The sequence below is a fragment of the Thermobia domestica genome, chromosome 7, assembly GCF_964235325.1.
Source record: "Thermobia domestica chromosome 7, izTheDome1.hap1.1, whole genome shotgun sequence".
NCBI lineage: Eukaryota > Metazoa > Arthropoda > Insecta > Zygentoma > Lepismatidae > Thermobia > Thermobia domestica.
Window position 1 is genome coordinate 298,942,721 of NC_137460.1, and position 14,960 is coordinate 298,957,680.

Below are 14,960 nucleotides of genomic sequence, written 5' to 3' on the forward strand. Positions count from 1 at the left end.
AGTTAATAAGGCAAAAGAAATTCTGCTATAATGGTTATAACAAATAGTGACCAAAGCACGTTTAATTACTAATTTTCACATACCTCACGATCGTCCCTCCCATTCTACAGGGAGATTACGCTTGTTAGGAACCAAGGGAAACACATCGTGCACTTACAGACCTGGCACCATGGATTCTTCTAAATTTTTAGGTAAGTCGAAATTGGCCAGATGTAGACTGAACAGCCTCTGTATATATGTATATACCGGGTGAGGCATATAAATTTTTTTTAATATCTGGAAAACTACAAATCGGATTTTGAAAAAGTTGTAATAAAAGTTTTTCGCCTCGAAGGGGGACGTCCAATACTTCCATACTCGACCCTCTGCCCCACCCCCCTGGGGCGAGAGAGGGGCAACTTTGAAATCTTAAATGGGAACCCCTATTTTTTTATTCCATATTTTGATTCTCCGTGAAAAAATACGTAATTTTTGATTCAACATTTTTTCCTTGCGTAATAGGTGGCGGTGTAATCGACAAAACTCAAAATGGCTTACAAAAATTTGAAAAATGAGGCATTTAAAAATGTTTTTTTAATATCTGGAAAACTACAAATCGGATTTTAAAAAAGTCGTAATAAAAGTTGTTCGCCTCGAAGGGGGACATCCATTGATACTACACTCGACCTCCTGCCCCACCCCCCTGTAGCAGGAGGGTAGTCACCTCTGAAATCTTAAACGGGATCTTGCATTTTTATTACAAATTCTGATTTTCCGTGAAAAATTACGTAACTTTTGTATTTAACACTTTTTTCGTTGTGTGATAGGTGGCACTGTAATCGATAACACTCAAAATGGGTTACTAACAGTTGAGAAAAAATATCTCAAGAAATACGCATCAGATTAGGAAAATAAAAGTAGATAGTTTTGATTTCTTTGCTATTAAATGTCACCATAGTTGATACCCCCAACGCCCTCTCAGGAGGTTGGAAGGGCAGGTATTCTAAATCAGTAATGAGAAACTGCTGGATTACAACCTTAACGTTTGATTCCTCAGAATATAATTCATTACTTTGTTCACAGTGTTGGTGTAATTTCTGTCAGCGATGTAGGTGAAATGGACGGCAGTTGGAAACATTCATTGGTTTGTGTATGAATGAATTATCGAGTGTATTTCCAAAACGTCTCTTTTAAAACAAAAAAAAAACGGTCAGTGCTTCAGAGACCAATCGGAATGTTGAAATATTTTATGTCTGGAATGTTTATGTTGCTTGGAGTGCGTTCTGAAGCTAATTGACGTTATTAGTCTAATTAGTTGCATACTATTAATGAAAATATTTTGGACAAGAGACGCTTTGAAACTAAAATTACGAGAAGGGACGTTTCGAAACCTTACTTTTTGGAGAAGTGAAATTTTGTTTCATTATTATTGAAGGCAGACTTTATTTTTTGCAAATTAAGTTGCTTTTACGTGATATACATTTGGCAATTAAAATTTATTACAAATAATATATTTATTTTGCCAATTAAAGTTTATTTCAAAAATACAAATTTCCCAATCACAACTTTTATTGAAAAGTATATTTATTTAGCTTATTTCGAATTTTATTACATACAATTTAATTATATTGCCACCTACTAATATTTAAAAAAGGTTACAAATGGCAAATTGCAATCATGTTGATGTTATACTAATCCTGAAATATCAGTAGTATTCAAATTATTAATATCTCAACGAAAAATATTGATTAAAGTACTAAAATACTAGAAATGAAGAAATGGCAAAAGAAATAATTAAATTACTTCGTGTTGTTGGAAAGTTTACATCACAGACATCGTCCATGAGGTGATATTGAATATCATTATCTGAACCAACTTCAAACTTCTGCCTGCCTATAAAAGCAGAATAAAAGTACAGGTCTGGATTACTTAACCAATTTTATCCAAAATGAGGCGTGAAAAGTTTCCGGACGTTCTCTACCTCTTCCTTTTTAATTAGTATCGAATCAATTGCAGTGCGATATTTGTGTTGCCCATACTCTTCTTAAATATTTTTTAGAGTCATATTAGCATCAGCGTTTTAGGGATGTTGATCCCTTCCTTACTGCAATGGGTGACGTTGGTACTGTTGCAAGAACATAACTTTTATTTTAACAGTTGTGGAATTTGAAATGCCATTCATTTGGATTCTTCATATTTTCTTACAATACTTAGTTCCAGTTGTACGAGGCACTTTCGTCAAACATCTCGATTACTGTTTATGATTACGGAACACTTTAGCATATCCTTTAGGCTGTATCATTGTATCACGACCCTTAAGCTCAAGCTCAACCCCATAATAAAACACGATGAGAAGCAAGATAGGAGTGTCCTGGAATGGAAAATATTAAATGAATCTCCTTGAAGTTAGATATAGTGCATTCATTCACCGAATGGAACAAGATGCAAATCATAGCAGCGTTCTTATTCTGCCCTGTATATCCATCTACAAAGTGTCGAATTTCTGATACGCCTTCACATGGCATGTTTTGCAGACGATGAAACACTACTGATGCAATTTCCGATGATCCTTTGGCTATGTGTGCTTCTGTCCAATAATATACTGTATAAACAATTTGTTCTTTGTTTGCCCATGCGTTGACGTTCCTTCGTAAATCGTAAAATTAAACAACTAAAATTGTGCCGCTGTAATAGGCGGCTTGATCTGGAACTCGAGGAAGAACATGATTCTTTTGCGAGTCCAATAATAAAGTGATTACATCATTGTTTCTACTTTTCAATAAGGAATGAAAGGTTTCACCTTTCTCTTATGTATCAAAAATTCAGTTTCACAAGAGATATCCCCTGATTGAAGTCTCAACGCAAACTGCACACATTTCGAACATTTATTAACAGCAGGACTTCCGAAACTTATATTCAGTTACAAATAAGAATATGGAACCCAAAGATCGTTTTCCACATCATTATTGTACAGCTGGTGAAGTTTTGCTACAGACAAATAATTTGGCAGGTAATGCTTCTTTCCATTTTCTCGTCTGCAATAATGTTTCTGTACAGGAATTCACAGGCCCGTATTTATAATATTGTGCGCCTATGTGCCCTTTTGCCGCCTCCCCGCACAATTTTGCCGCCCCCTCAAAAACGACCAATATTATTAGAGTTGAATTCAGTTTTTTTTTGGAGGGGGGTCACTGAGATGTATAACGATAGCTTTAATATATTTCAACTTCAAAGTCATATTGCACTCCCAAGGAAGGGGGCAAGGTTTTAAAAGTAATCGAAAACGACAGATATTATTGTTGAATTCATAGTTTTTTGAGGTCGATGAGTTTAACGGTATCATTTTTCATGATGTTTAAGTTCATCCTCACCACTTGGCATGGGAGTGGGAGAGGATGAGTTTTTTAACATATTTTCTCGCCCTTGTGCGGGACTCTGCAGATTGCTAGTTTTAAATATTACATTATTGTGAATTTTAGAAAAATTCCAAAATTTTCCGCCCAATAAATTCTGCCACCCTGTGCTCGAGCATAGAATAGCACTTACCTAAATACGGGCCTGGTCTTTCAATGAATGTTTTAACAGTTTTCTTCTTGGCTTCAAACATATGGGACTTACGGTCTCCTCCTCTGTTTTCTGATGCCAGAGTAAGCAATTTAGATTTTTGTCGATTACAGCGCCATCTATCACGCAACGAAAAAAATGTTAAATACAAAAGATACGTATTCTTTCACCGAGAATCAGAATATGCAATAAAAAATTGTGTTTCCTATTTAAGATTTCAAAGTTGACCCCCTCCCTTCCCTGGGGGGTGGGGGCAGGAGGTCGAGCGTGATATCATTGAATGTCCCCCTTCGAGACGAACAACTTTTATTACAACTTTTTCAAAATCCGATTTTTAGTTTTCCAGATATTCTCAAAAACAATTTTAAATGCCTTATTTTTCAGTTTGTAAGCCGTTTTGATTTTTGTCGATTACAGCGCCATCTATCACGCAACAAAAAAATGTTCAATACAAAAGTTACGTATTTTTTCACGGGGAATTAGAATGTGGAATAAAAAATGGGGGTTCCTATTTAAGATTTCAAAGTTGCCCCCCTCCCGCCCCAGGGAGGTGGGGCGGGGTGTCGAGTGTGGTATCATTGAATGTCCCCCTTCGAGGCGAACAACTTTTACCACAACTTTTTCAAAATCCGATTTGTAGTTTTGCAGATATATATAAAAAAAAAACAGTTTTAAATGCCTCATTTTTCAAATGTTTGTAAGCCGGTTTGATTTTTGTCGATTGCAGCGCCATCTATCACGCAAGGAAAAAAATGTTCAATACAAAAGTTACGTATTTTTTCACGGAGAATCAGAATATGGAATAAAAAACGGGGTTTCCTATTTAAGATTTCAAAGGTGCCCCCCTCCCGCCCCAGGGGGCGGGGGCAGGAGGTCGAGTGTGGTATCATTGAATGTCCCCCTTCAAGGCGAACAACTTTTAATACAACTTTTTCAAAATCCGATTTGTAGTTTTCCAGATATTCAAAAAAAACAGTTTTTAATGCCTCACCCGGTATATGTATACAGTAAAACCTGCCTTCAACGGACCCTTTATTAAACGGAAAACTGTCTTAAAGGGAAATATTTCATGGTCCCATGGATTTTGGAGTAAAAGACATGTAAAAGTCGCTTCATTAAGCGGAAACTGTGTTATGCGGACAACGGAAAGAAAAATAAACCTTTAACGGAAAATTCTGAGTTTCAGACTACATCGTTTAGAAAATTTTTAAACATCCTGTGAGAGGGTAAACATATACTGTCTGCGATAAATACTTCGTTCTTTTGTTAAATCTTTATGTGCAGTGTTGACCTTCGTCAATCACTACTCATATTCAGCTCCCACAATTTTTCGCTAGTTCTACGTAGCATGTCAGCTGTCAGTCTTCTTTGTAGGCGTACTTCTGTTCCGCTTGTGTAGCAACTAGCGACAGCCAACAAAAATGAGAAGAAAACTGACAAAACTAAGTTCTGGAAAAAAGGAATTGAGGTAAAGCAGAAGTTATATATCTCCATCACGTGTCGTGAAAACAAGGAGGAAAGAGTTCAGAGGACTTTCAAAATTCCAGAGAAAGCTTTTTGTGTCCTGAAGTATACTGCAGCCAAGTAATAGCAATGTATGCAAAGAATCCTGCTTGACTATTGGGAAAAAAAGGAAAGTGTGCACAGCATATTTTGTGTTTATTTTAAGTTTTTTTGGCTATTAATCCGTAGAAGGAAAAAGTACTGTAATTGAACAAGTTGCGTACATCAATATATTTTCTCATTATGTACGTTATAAGCATATATATATTTTTTTAACGGAAAGGTCTATCTCCATTAAGCGGAAACCTGTCTTTAACGGAAATTTTTGCGAGCCCCGCTCGATTCCGCTGAAGACAGGTTTCACTGTATATATATATATATATATATATATATATATATATATATATATATATATATATAGTATGGCGCTAAGTTCGTGTATAAAAGCAGAGGAGTGATTCCTGAGAGTAAAACAAACAAAAAAGTTCCAATAAACATAGGGCAGAAACCTCATAGTTTACTACATGGAGGTAGTTGGAGAGTACTTTATATCATAGAACCGTAGTCAAACTCCCTCTATAAAGATTCTTGTGGAAGCACCTCAGGATTCTGAAACATGCATTTTTGGATAGGGCGCATACTAGTTTCTAAGTGAAGTCTTGACCCACTGCAATAGGTCCCATAGCTTTAAAGCTATGAACCTTTAAAATTCATTTTTTCATGATTTCGGCAGCCTATAACACGTAAACGATGGGGTTTTCGCCCTATGTTTATTGCAACTTTTTTGTATTTTACTCTCAGGAATCACTCCTCTGCTTTTGTACAACGAATTTAGCGCCATATTGTATATGACCGATTCCATTTCAAATAGTTCAGGCAAACAACAATTGGTCCCCATCATAGTCTCAGATTTCATTTATTTTTTTATATGGGGTCTACATGCAATATTATTAGACCTATATTTTTTCTTTTTGCTGAAAAAAATTTTTCCTTCGATATACAGCCTTCCAAAATGGCTGCCCTCCTCTCGGATTGCTCGAGAAACTGAAAAACATGTCAAATTAAAAGTTCTGTTGTAGAGAAACGAGTGTACTTAGTAACATAATCGCAATAGCAGGAAGAGTATAAGTTGTATGTTTTGTTGAAGGGCCAAAATTCGTCTATTGGTCCAATAGGAATTGCCCAATTCACTTGCAATGTTGCCAACTTTGGTGAAATTTTTGGTAACTTCAAACATTTTTTTCTGTCCTCGCGAGCAATATCAACCATCTGATTCTAGCATCGAAATCTACTCCATAAGATCTCTTGAAATTGTAAAGGACTTACGTTCCTGGTTATTACATCCCACGTTATAGCATAATGAAAAGCTGAAATTTTCATTACGACGCCATGTTTGGACGCCATTTTATCAAAAACCCCACCTTTTAAAAATTGAACTTTTTAGATGTATTGGAGAAGTACCTAAGTATTTAATATTCGTTAACCCTTCATGCGGCTACACCCCTTAAAATTTGCAATTAGTTATTGAAATTTCGATTTTTCTACTTGAAATGTAAATATTTCCTATGGGCATTTAGATTCTATACACAAGGCGATTTGAAAGGGAGTATGAAAATTTTGAGAGATGAATCCTGACATCAAATCCAGTAGAAAAGTTCCTATAAACATGAGTCGAATTCCGCTTCGTTTTCGAGTTACAGGGTTTCCAACTCGGGACCCAAAATCGGCTCGAGACAATGGAAAATAAAATATATATTTCGTGTTAAATCAGAAACTATTTGTTAAAGCTTCGATAAAGTTCAGAAAGTTGATTTGTATCAATATGATAATTTTTACATGCGTTGCAATTCGGTTGGCAGTGTTGCCAATCTGGTAGAACTTTGTTTCCAAATGACACTACGTGGATTTTATTTGATATTTGGTATTCATTGATGATTGCAAACATCACATGAAGTACATTTTTTCCCACATCACCACAGTTGTCGAAAACTTACATGTATTTTATTAAAAGGTTTATCTCGTGCGTTATTGATAGTTTGCAACATTAAGTGTGAATTTCACTTGATGTTTGCCATCTTTAGTAAAACCAAAATGTCGAATAAAAACTACGTCAGTGTGACTTGTAATAATAATAAGAAGAAGAAGAATAAGAAGAAAAACATTTATCTTTTATTATTGCAAAACCTCTCGTAACTCCACGCATCAAGTTCGAACTTGTTCAAGAAGTTTTGCTGCAACCACGAAACAGTTTATTACGTGATTCAGTGTCGTGAACATCGTCTTAGTGTTCTCTGGAACTATTATATTTTTTTCACTGGTAACATAATATTGTAGTGCACTAGTTACAGTGTTTGTGTTAATAACAATGGAGAAGCCCTATTACAGTAAGGACCGTATTAAATGTGTTGATGATTTTAAAAGGCATAAGATAATTGTGCACAGAAAGTATTCTTGAGTAGTAGAAAATGGATCGATCTGGCTCATATGAGGCCAACTCGGGAGCCCCTGGGAAATCGAGCACCTTGAACCGTCGACCCACGGTCTTTTACGACCTCCATTTTAGGGGTGTATTTGTTCCCTTTTATGAGCACTTTTTAGGGGGTGTACTCGTTCTCCTTTATGAGCACTTTTTAGGGGTGAACTCGTTCCCTTTTATGAGCATATTTTTCAACCCCTATTTGAACATAGCAGAAATTACAGAGACTATGAACACACAGCAGAGCAGATAATACATAAGACTCGTTCCATTTTATGAGCACTTTTTAGGGGTGGACTCGTTCTTTTTTATGATCACTTTTTCAACCCGTATTTGAACATAGCAGAAATTACATAAGACTACGAACACATAGCAGAACATAAGACTGCGTAACATAGCAGAGGTGTATTCGTTTTTTACCCCTTAGCATAAGACTATGTAACATAGCAGAGCTAATACAAGAGTATGGCTTATTTTCCGAGCCCCATTTTAACATAGCAGATAATACATAAGACTCATTCCCTTTTATGAGCATTTTTAGGGGTGCATTCGTTCGCTTTTATGACCACTTTTTCCACCCCATAGCAGATAATACATAAGACTAAGAAACATAGCAGGGGTGTATTCGTTCCCTTTTTCAACCCCTATTTTAACTATAAACATAGCGGACAATGTATACCTATGTAACATAGCAAAGGGGGTACGAACATACAACTATTTAACATAGCAGATAATATATAAGACTACGTACTTTTTCCACCTCTTATTTTACCATAGCTGAGAATACATGGAGACTACAAACACATAGTAGAGCAGATATTCTTTTATGAACACTTTTAAAGGGGTGTACTTGTTCTCTTTTATGAACTTATTTTCCAACCCCTATTTTTACCATAGCAGATAATATATAAGACTATGTAACATAGCAGGGTGTACTCGTTCCAACCCCTATTTTAACATAGACAATGAGCACATTATAGCAAAGATTACTGAACCGTCCACCCACGGTCTACAAATAGTCATTTTAAGGGGTGTATTCATTCTTTTTGATGATCACTTTTTCCACACTTAACAAAAGACTATGAACATAGCAAATTCATTCCACCCCTAATTGAACATAGCAGAGATGTATTCGTTTAAGGGTGTATTCATTCTCTTTTATGAGCACTTTTTAAGGGGTGTACTCGTTCTCTTAGCAGAACTAGTAAAAGAGTATGGCTCATTTTCCAACCCCTATTTTAACATAGCAGAAATTATATAACACTTCGTTCCCTTTTATGAGCCCATTTTAGGGGTGGACTCATTCTCTTTTATGAGCTTCGTTTCCAACCCCTATTCGAACACCGCAAAAAACTAGAGAATAATGGGGATGTACTTGTTCCCCTTTTAACCCCTATTGTGGACACCCCTATTTCCCACAGAGGCTACGGACATAGCAGATTACATAGCAAAGGGGGTGTACTCGTTCAAGCATAGCAAAGAATTCTTTTTACCTGGGTCTTATAGTTTATGTGGGATACACCCTTTCTATGACAATTTTAACCGATTTGGATTAAACTCGGCATATGGGGCTTTTCGGACATGCTGATCACGAATATCATATCTATTTTTACCTGGGTCTTACAGTTTATGTGGGATACGCCCTTTCCATGACAATTTTAACCAATTGGGATGAAACTCGGCATATGGGGGTTTTCGGACATGCTGAATACGAATACCATTTCTATTTTTACCTGGGTCTTATAGCTTATGTGGGATACACTTAAAACCCAATCACTCGTAAACGAAGCAACATATTGACGTGGTGTTTCCACATTTAGTAATTTGTCACCAGCAACTACATGTTCCAAAAATACTGACCATCGAGGTCAAAGGTCAAAATACTTAAAACCTAATAGTTCGTAAACGGAGCTAAGTATTGAGATGCTCTTTCCACATTTGGTAAAAGATCATCAGGTACTACATGTCCTAAAATTAGTGGCCATCGAGGTCAAAGGTCAAAATACGTAAAACCTAATAACTCGAAAACAGAGCCACATATTGAGGTGGTGTTTCCACATTTAGTAATTGATCATCAACTACTACAAGTTCCAAAAATAATGACCAGCGAGGTCAAAGGTCAAAATACTTAAAACCTAATACCTCGAAACGGATCCACATATTGAGGTGGTGTTTCCACATTTAGTAATTGGTCATCAACTACTGCAAGTCCCAAAAGTACTTACCATCGAGGTCAAAACTAAAACATTTAAACGTAAATAACTTTTAAACGGAGTGGCGAATAAATTTGTATGACGTTTTCAGTTTTTATCAAGCATAAGAAAGTGAACAACGAATAAATTTGGGTGTCCTATTTACTTCTGTATCAAACATTTGTATCATTTTGTACTACTCAAATAAAAAAGAATAAATATGTATTAACCAGAAAAAGCGAAGAAGTACAATTTTAGCTAACTTAGACTTTTATACTATTTTGTAATATTCCACTAATAATAAGAATAAATTTAGGTGTTCTACGTTTTATACCCACGAAAAAATGAACGTCCATTTTAGCTAGCTCAGTATTTTGCACTATTTATATAAACAGAGGAATAAATTTGTACTAACCAGAAAAAGCGAAACAAGACCATTTATCTGGCTCAGAAGTTATATACCATTTTGTACTATTTAAACCAGATAGGATAATTTTTTGAGTGAGCTAGTCAATTTTGTAGCAAAAAGAAAAAAGCAAAGGAGGACCATTTTAACAAACTCAGAATTTTATATCATTTTGTACTACTCCAATAAACGAAGAAATGAATTTGGATGGAGTATTTAGTTTTGTACAAACAAGAAGAAAGTGCAGGATGAATAAAATTTGAGTTAACTATTTCCTTATGCACAAACTGGAAAAAGTGAAGGGCCATTATAGCTTTTGTATTATTCAATTAAAAGAAGGAATAAAGTTTTACTTACCAGAAAGGTGAAGAAGGCTCTTTTAACTTACTCAGCACTTTATACCTCTTTGTGCTATTCAAATATAGAGGGAACAAATTTCAGTGGTCTATTTTATTTTTGTACCAATCAGAAGGGCCATTTTAACTAGGTTAACATTTTATACTTTTTGTACCATTAAAAAGACTCAGGAAAACTTGAGTAGTCTACGTTTTTGTACTCATTCGAAGAAAAGCAAAGAAGAACCATTTTATACCTTTTTTGCCATTTAAGGAGAGGAATAAATAAATGTGGGTGTCTTAATTCCTTTTGTACCAATGAGAACCATTTATAACAGGTTTAGATTTTTATGCCTTTTGTAACATTTGTACCAAACAGAAAAAAGCTACACAAATAAACAAAGGAATAAATTTGTAATAACCACAAAAAGCGAAGAAAGACCATTTTAACTGGCTCAGCTTGATCTACCATTTGAGCTACTTGAAGCAACACATTTGAGTGGCCTATTGAATTGTGTACCAACGAGAAATATCATTTCCAGAACATGTTTTACTATTTAAGCAAACGAAGGTATAAATTTGAGAAAGCGAACATGGACTCAGAATTTTATATCATTTTGTAATATTCAAATTTGGATGGATTATTTAGTTTTGTACCAAGCAGAAAAAAGGAAAAAATTAACACTTTTTGTACTAATCAAGTAACCAAAGGTATAAATCTGTACTGACCAGAAAAGCGAAGAAGGATCAGCATTCTATACTTTTTGTGCCATTTAAAAATAATAAATTTATTGGGGTGTTCTATTTCCTTTTGTACCAACGAGAAAAAAGCCAAGAAGAATCATTCTAACTGGCTTAGAATTTTATACCTTTTTGTAAAATTTGTACCAAACCGAAAAAAGCAAGGAAATACCAATTAACTACCTAATAATTTTTATGTTAACCAAAAAAGCGAAGAAAGACCATTTTAACTAGCTCAGCATGTTATAACTTTTTGTGCTACACATTTAAGTGGTCTACCCAATTTTGTACCAACGAGAAATGCCTTTTTAACTAGCTCAGAATTTCTTGACAATGTTGTACTATTTAAACAAACAAAGGAATAAATTTGTACTAACGAGACTCAAAATTTTATATCATTTTGTAGTACTAGAATAAACGAAGGGTTAAATTTGTGTGACCTATTTAATTTTGTACCAAGTAGAAAAAATGAAGAATGAATAAATTTTGTTTGCTTCTTTACTTTTGTATCAGCAATTAAAAAGTGGAGGTTTATTTTATGTACATCTCGTGCTACTCAAATAAACGAAGGAATAAATTTTGATATTCTACTTTCTGTATCAACCAGAGAAAAACAAAGAAACACCATATTCTGCTACTCAAACAAACGAAGGAACGAAGAAGGATAATTTTATATCCTTTCGTACTAATCAAATAAACGAAGGAATAAATTTGTGTGACCTATTCAGTTTTATAGCAAGCAGAAAAAGCCCCTTTTAGTTTTGTACCATTTTTTTTTTTTTTTTTTTTTTTTTTTTTTTTTTTTTTTTTTTTTTTTTTTTTTTTTTTTTTTTTTTTTTTTTTTTTTTTTTTTTTTTATTTTTTTTTGTGACAATCAGAAGAAAAGTAAAGATGATATATTTTAACTAGCTCAGAATTTTATACCTTTGTGAGGGATTAAAATAGTTGTGGTGCTACATTTTGTATATTTTTGTGTCATCCAGGGAAAGGGCCACTTTAAAGTAGCATTGCTAAATAAATTTTAAATTGCCTTTCCCGTCACTAAGTAAGGCTCATAAAATATTTGAACGTGAGATTTAACAAACCAGTGTTGCGTCATAATTCAATTATAACTTAATTGTGTAGAACAGACTACATAGCAATTAGCGTTCTAAAAGAAAACTGATGAATGACGACAAATCATGGCAATTAATAAAGAAAGAAGAAACAGCATACTTGGCCATTTTGGATCACATCAGAAGGAAAACTAGACGAAGAAGAGATCATATCAAGGTAAAAATCAGCTCACCAAGGAAAAGAAAAGTTTTGAAAGTTCCATGTTGCACATCATCTATAAAGGTTGCTGCAGATATTTAAGCTTCTCAATATAAATGCACTTTAACTAAAATAAAAAAGGAACGTTACGAATGCGTTACCTAACATTTCTATTGCTATATTGAGGGTCCTAAGGTACTGCCTATTGCTCGACGATTCAATTATATTTGCTAAATGGAATTATTTTTTAAACTTTCTTTTCTCGTCTAAGGTAAATTATATGAAACTTGTTAAGTCCTAAAAGACAAATATATATTTTTGCATTTATGTATTTTATTATAATGGAATATAAGTTTATGGAGTATATTTGGAAAATAATAGGATGTTATATTAACGAATTGTTTCTTGGGAGAGATTTATTTTGTATTGCCTTCAAACATATTATTAAACAGAGAATGCGAATAAAATATTATTTGATTGTAATATAAGACGGAGAATGCATAGAATGCTTTTATTGTATATATATATATATATATATAGATGTATCACACTTGAAAAAACTATTTATTTGATTTGTTTTTGCTGAAGAGGACAAAAATGACTAGCATGGAGATTGTTTATGTTTCACCTAGACAAAAAGAAATTCAGCGCGAAAACGAAAAACCTATACTGTTAATACACCCGTCTGACCCCGATTTGCCAGATGAATTACGTGATAAAGTAAGAATCATATATATGCATCACAAGAAATAGAAGAAGTGTATTATTTTAGACGCTATAATAGATATAATGATGAAATACTCCCGGAAAGTGATGATGACAGTGTTTGAAATATTAACTGTTTTGAAGTGGAAACTAATGAGTGCGAGTGTACTTGTGAAAGTATTAGTGATACATGTGTTATACAATTATTTAATGAGTACACACCAAATTCAGTATTATTATGTGAAGCATGTTCTGAACATAATGAAAATGAAAAAGATCACAACTGTTTGCTGCAGTATTATTACGAATTATTACAAAAGGTGTGGGACGATATTAATTAAACTTGAAATGAGAGAGAAAATCTATAACCTCTATTTAAAGAAGCATTGTAAAGGTTGTAATATTAAGAACACTTATACTTTGGAGAAAATATTTAATCTGGTATATGAATACATTACAGAGTGTGATTGTTATATCAAAGAAAAAGTAGAAATGTTTTAGAGAAAGATAAACAATTATTTAATTCTGTAAATGAAAACTGAGACACAGTAGCATATGCATTTGATCGTGTAAGAATAGAAGAACATATTAGGGCTAAATACTTTGATGTAAGTTGAGAAATTACAAAGGATTACGGGGAATTGAACTGTTAACTATATTATTTGATAAATGGGTAAATTTGTAGTATTGTAATATTAAGAATTTAATAGACTACAAACATTGGATTGACACATCTAAATAATAGTTAGAGCTAAAATACTGAATTACTGGCAACTGAATTGTCAGTGAGAGTAATGTATTGTTCTCTTTAAAAGAAATAAATAAACTGATCTGGATGACACAAAAATATACAAAATGTAGCACCACAACTAAATGAATCACTCGTTTATTTTAATCCCTCACAAAGGTATAAAATTCTGAGTAAGTTAAAATGTATCATCTTTACTTTTCTTCTGATTGTTACAAAAATGAAATAGACCACCCAAATTTATTAGAGTAATACAAAATGGTATAAAAATACCGAAATTCCTTTATTTTAATAGCACAAAAGGGTAAAAATTGACCATTGCTTAAGCCTCCCAAATTTATTCCTTCGCTTATTTGATTAGTACAAATTGTTAATTCTTTCCTTTTTCTGCTTGCTACAAAACTAAATAGGCCACACAAATTTATTCCTTCGTCCATTTGAGTATTACAAAATGATATAAAATTTTGAGTCTGGTTAGTACAAATTTATTCCTTTGTTTGTTTAAATAGTACAACATGGTCAAGAAATTGGGTAGAACACTCAAATGTGTAGCACAAAAAGTTATAACATGCTGAGCTAGTTAAAATGGTCTTTCTTCGCTTTTTGTGGTTATTACAAATTTATTCCGTTGTTTATTTTGTAGCTTTTTTCTGTTTGGTACAAGTATTACAAAAAGGCATAAAAATCTAAGCGTGTTATAAATGGTTCTCGTTGGTACAAAAGGAAATAAGACACCCATATTTATTTATTCCTTTCCTAATAGTCATGGCAATATCAGGTATAAAATGGCCCTTCTTTGATTTTCTTCTGATTGGTACAAAAATAAAATGGATTATCCAAATTTATTCTTTCTTTTATTTGGATAATACAATATGATATATAATTCGGAACTAGTTAAAATGGTCTTTTTTTGCTTTTTTCTGGTTGATATAAATTTATTCCTTTGTTTGTTGAAATAATACATAATTGCACAATATTCTTAGTTTGTTAAAATGGTATTTCTTTGTTTTTCTCGGTAATACAAAACTAAATACTCCATTGTTTATTTGACCTTCTT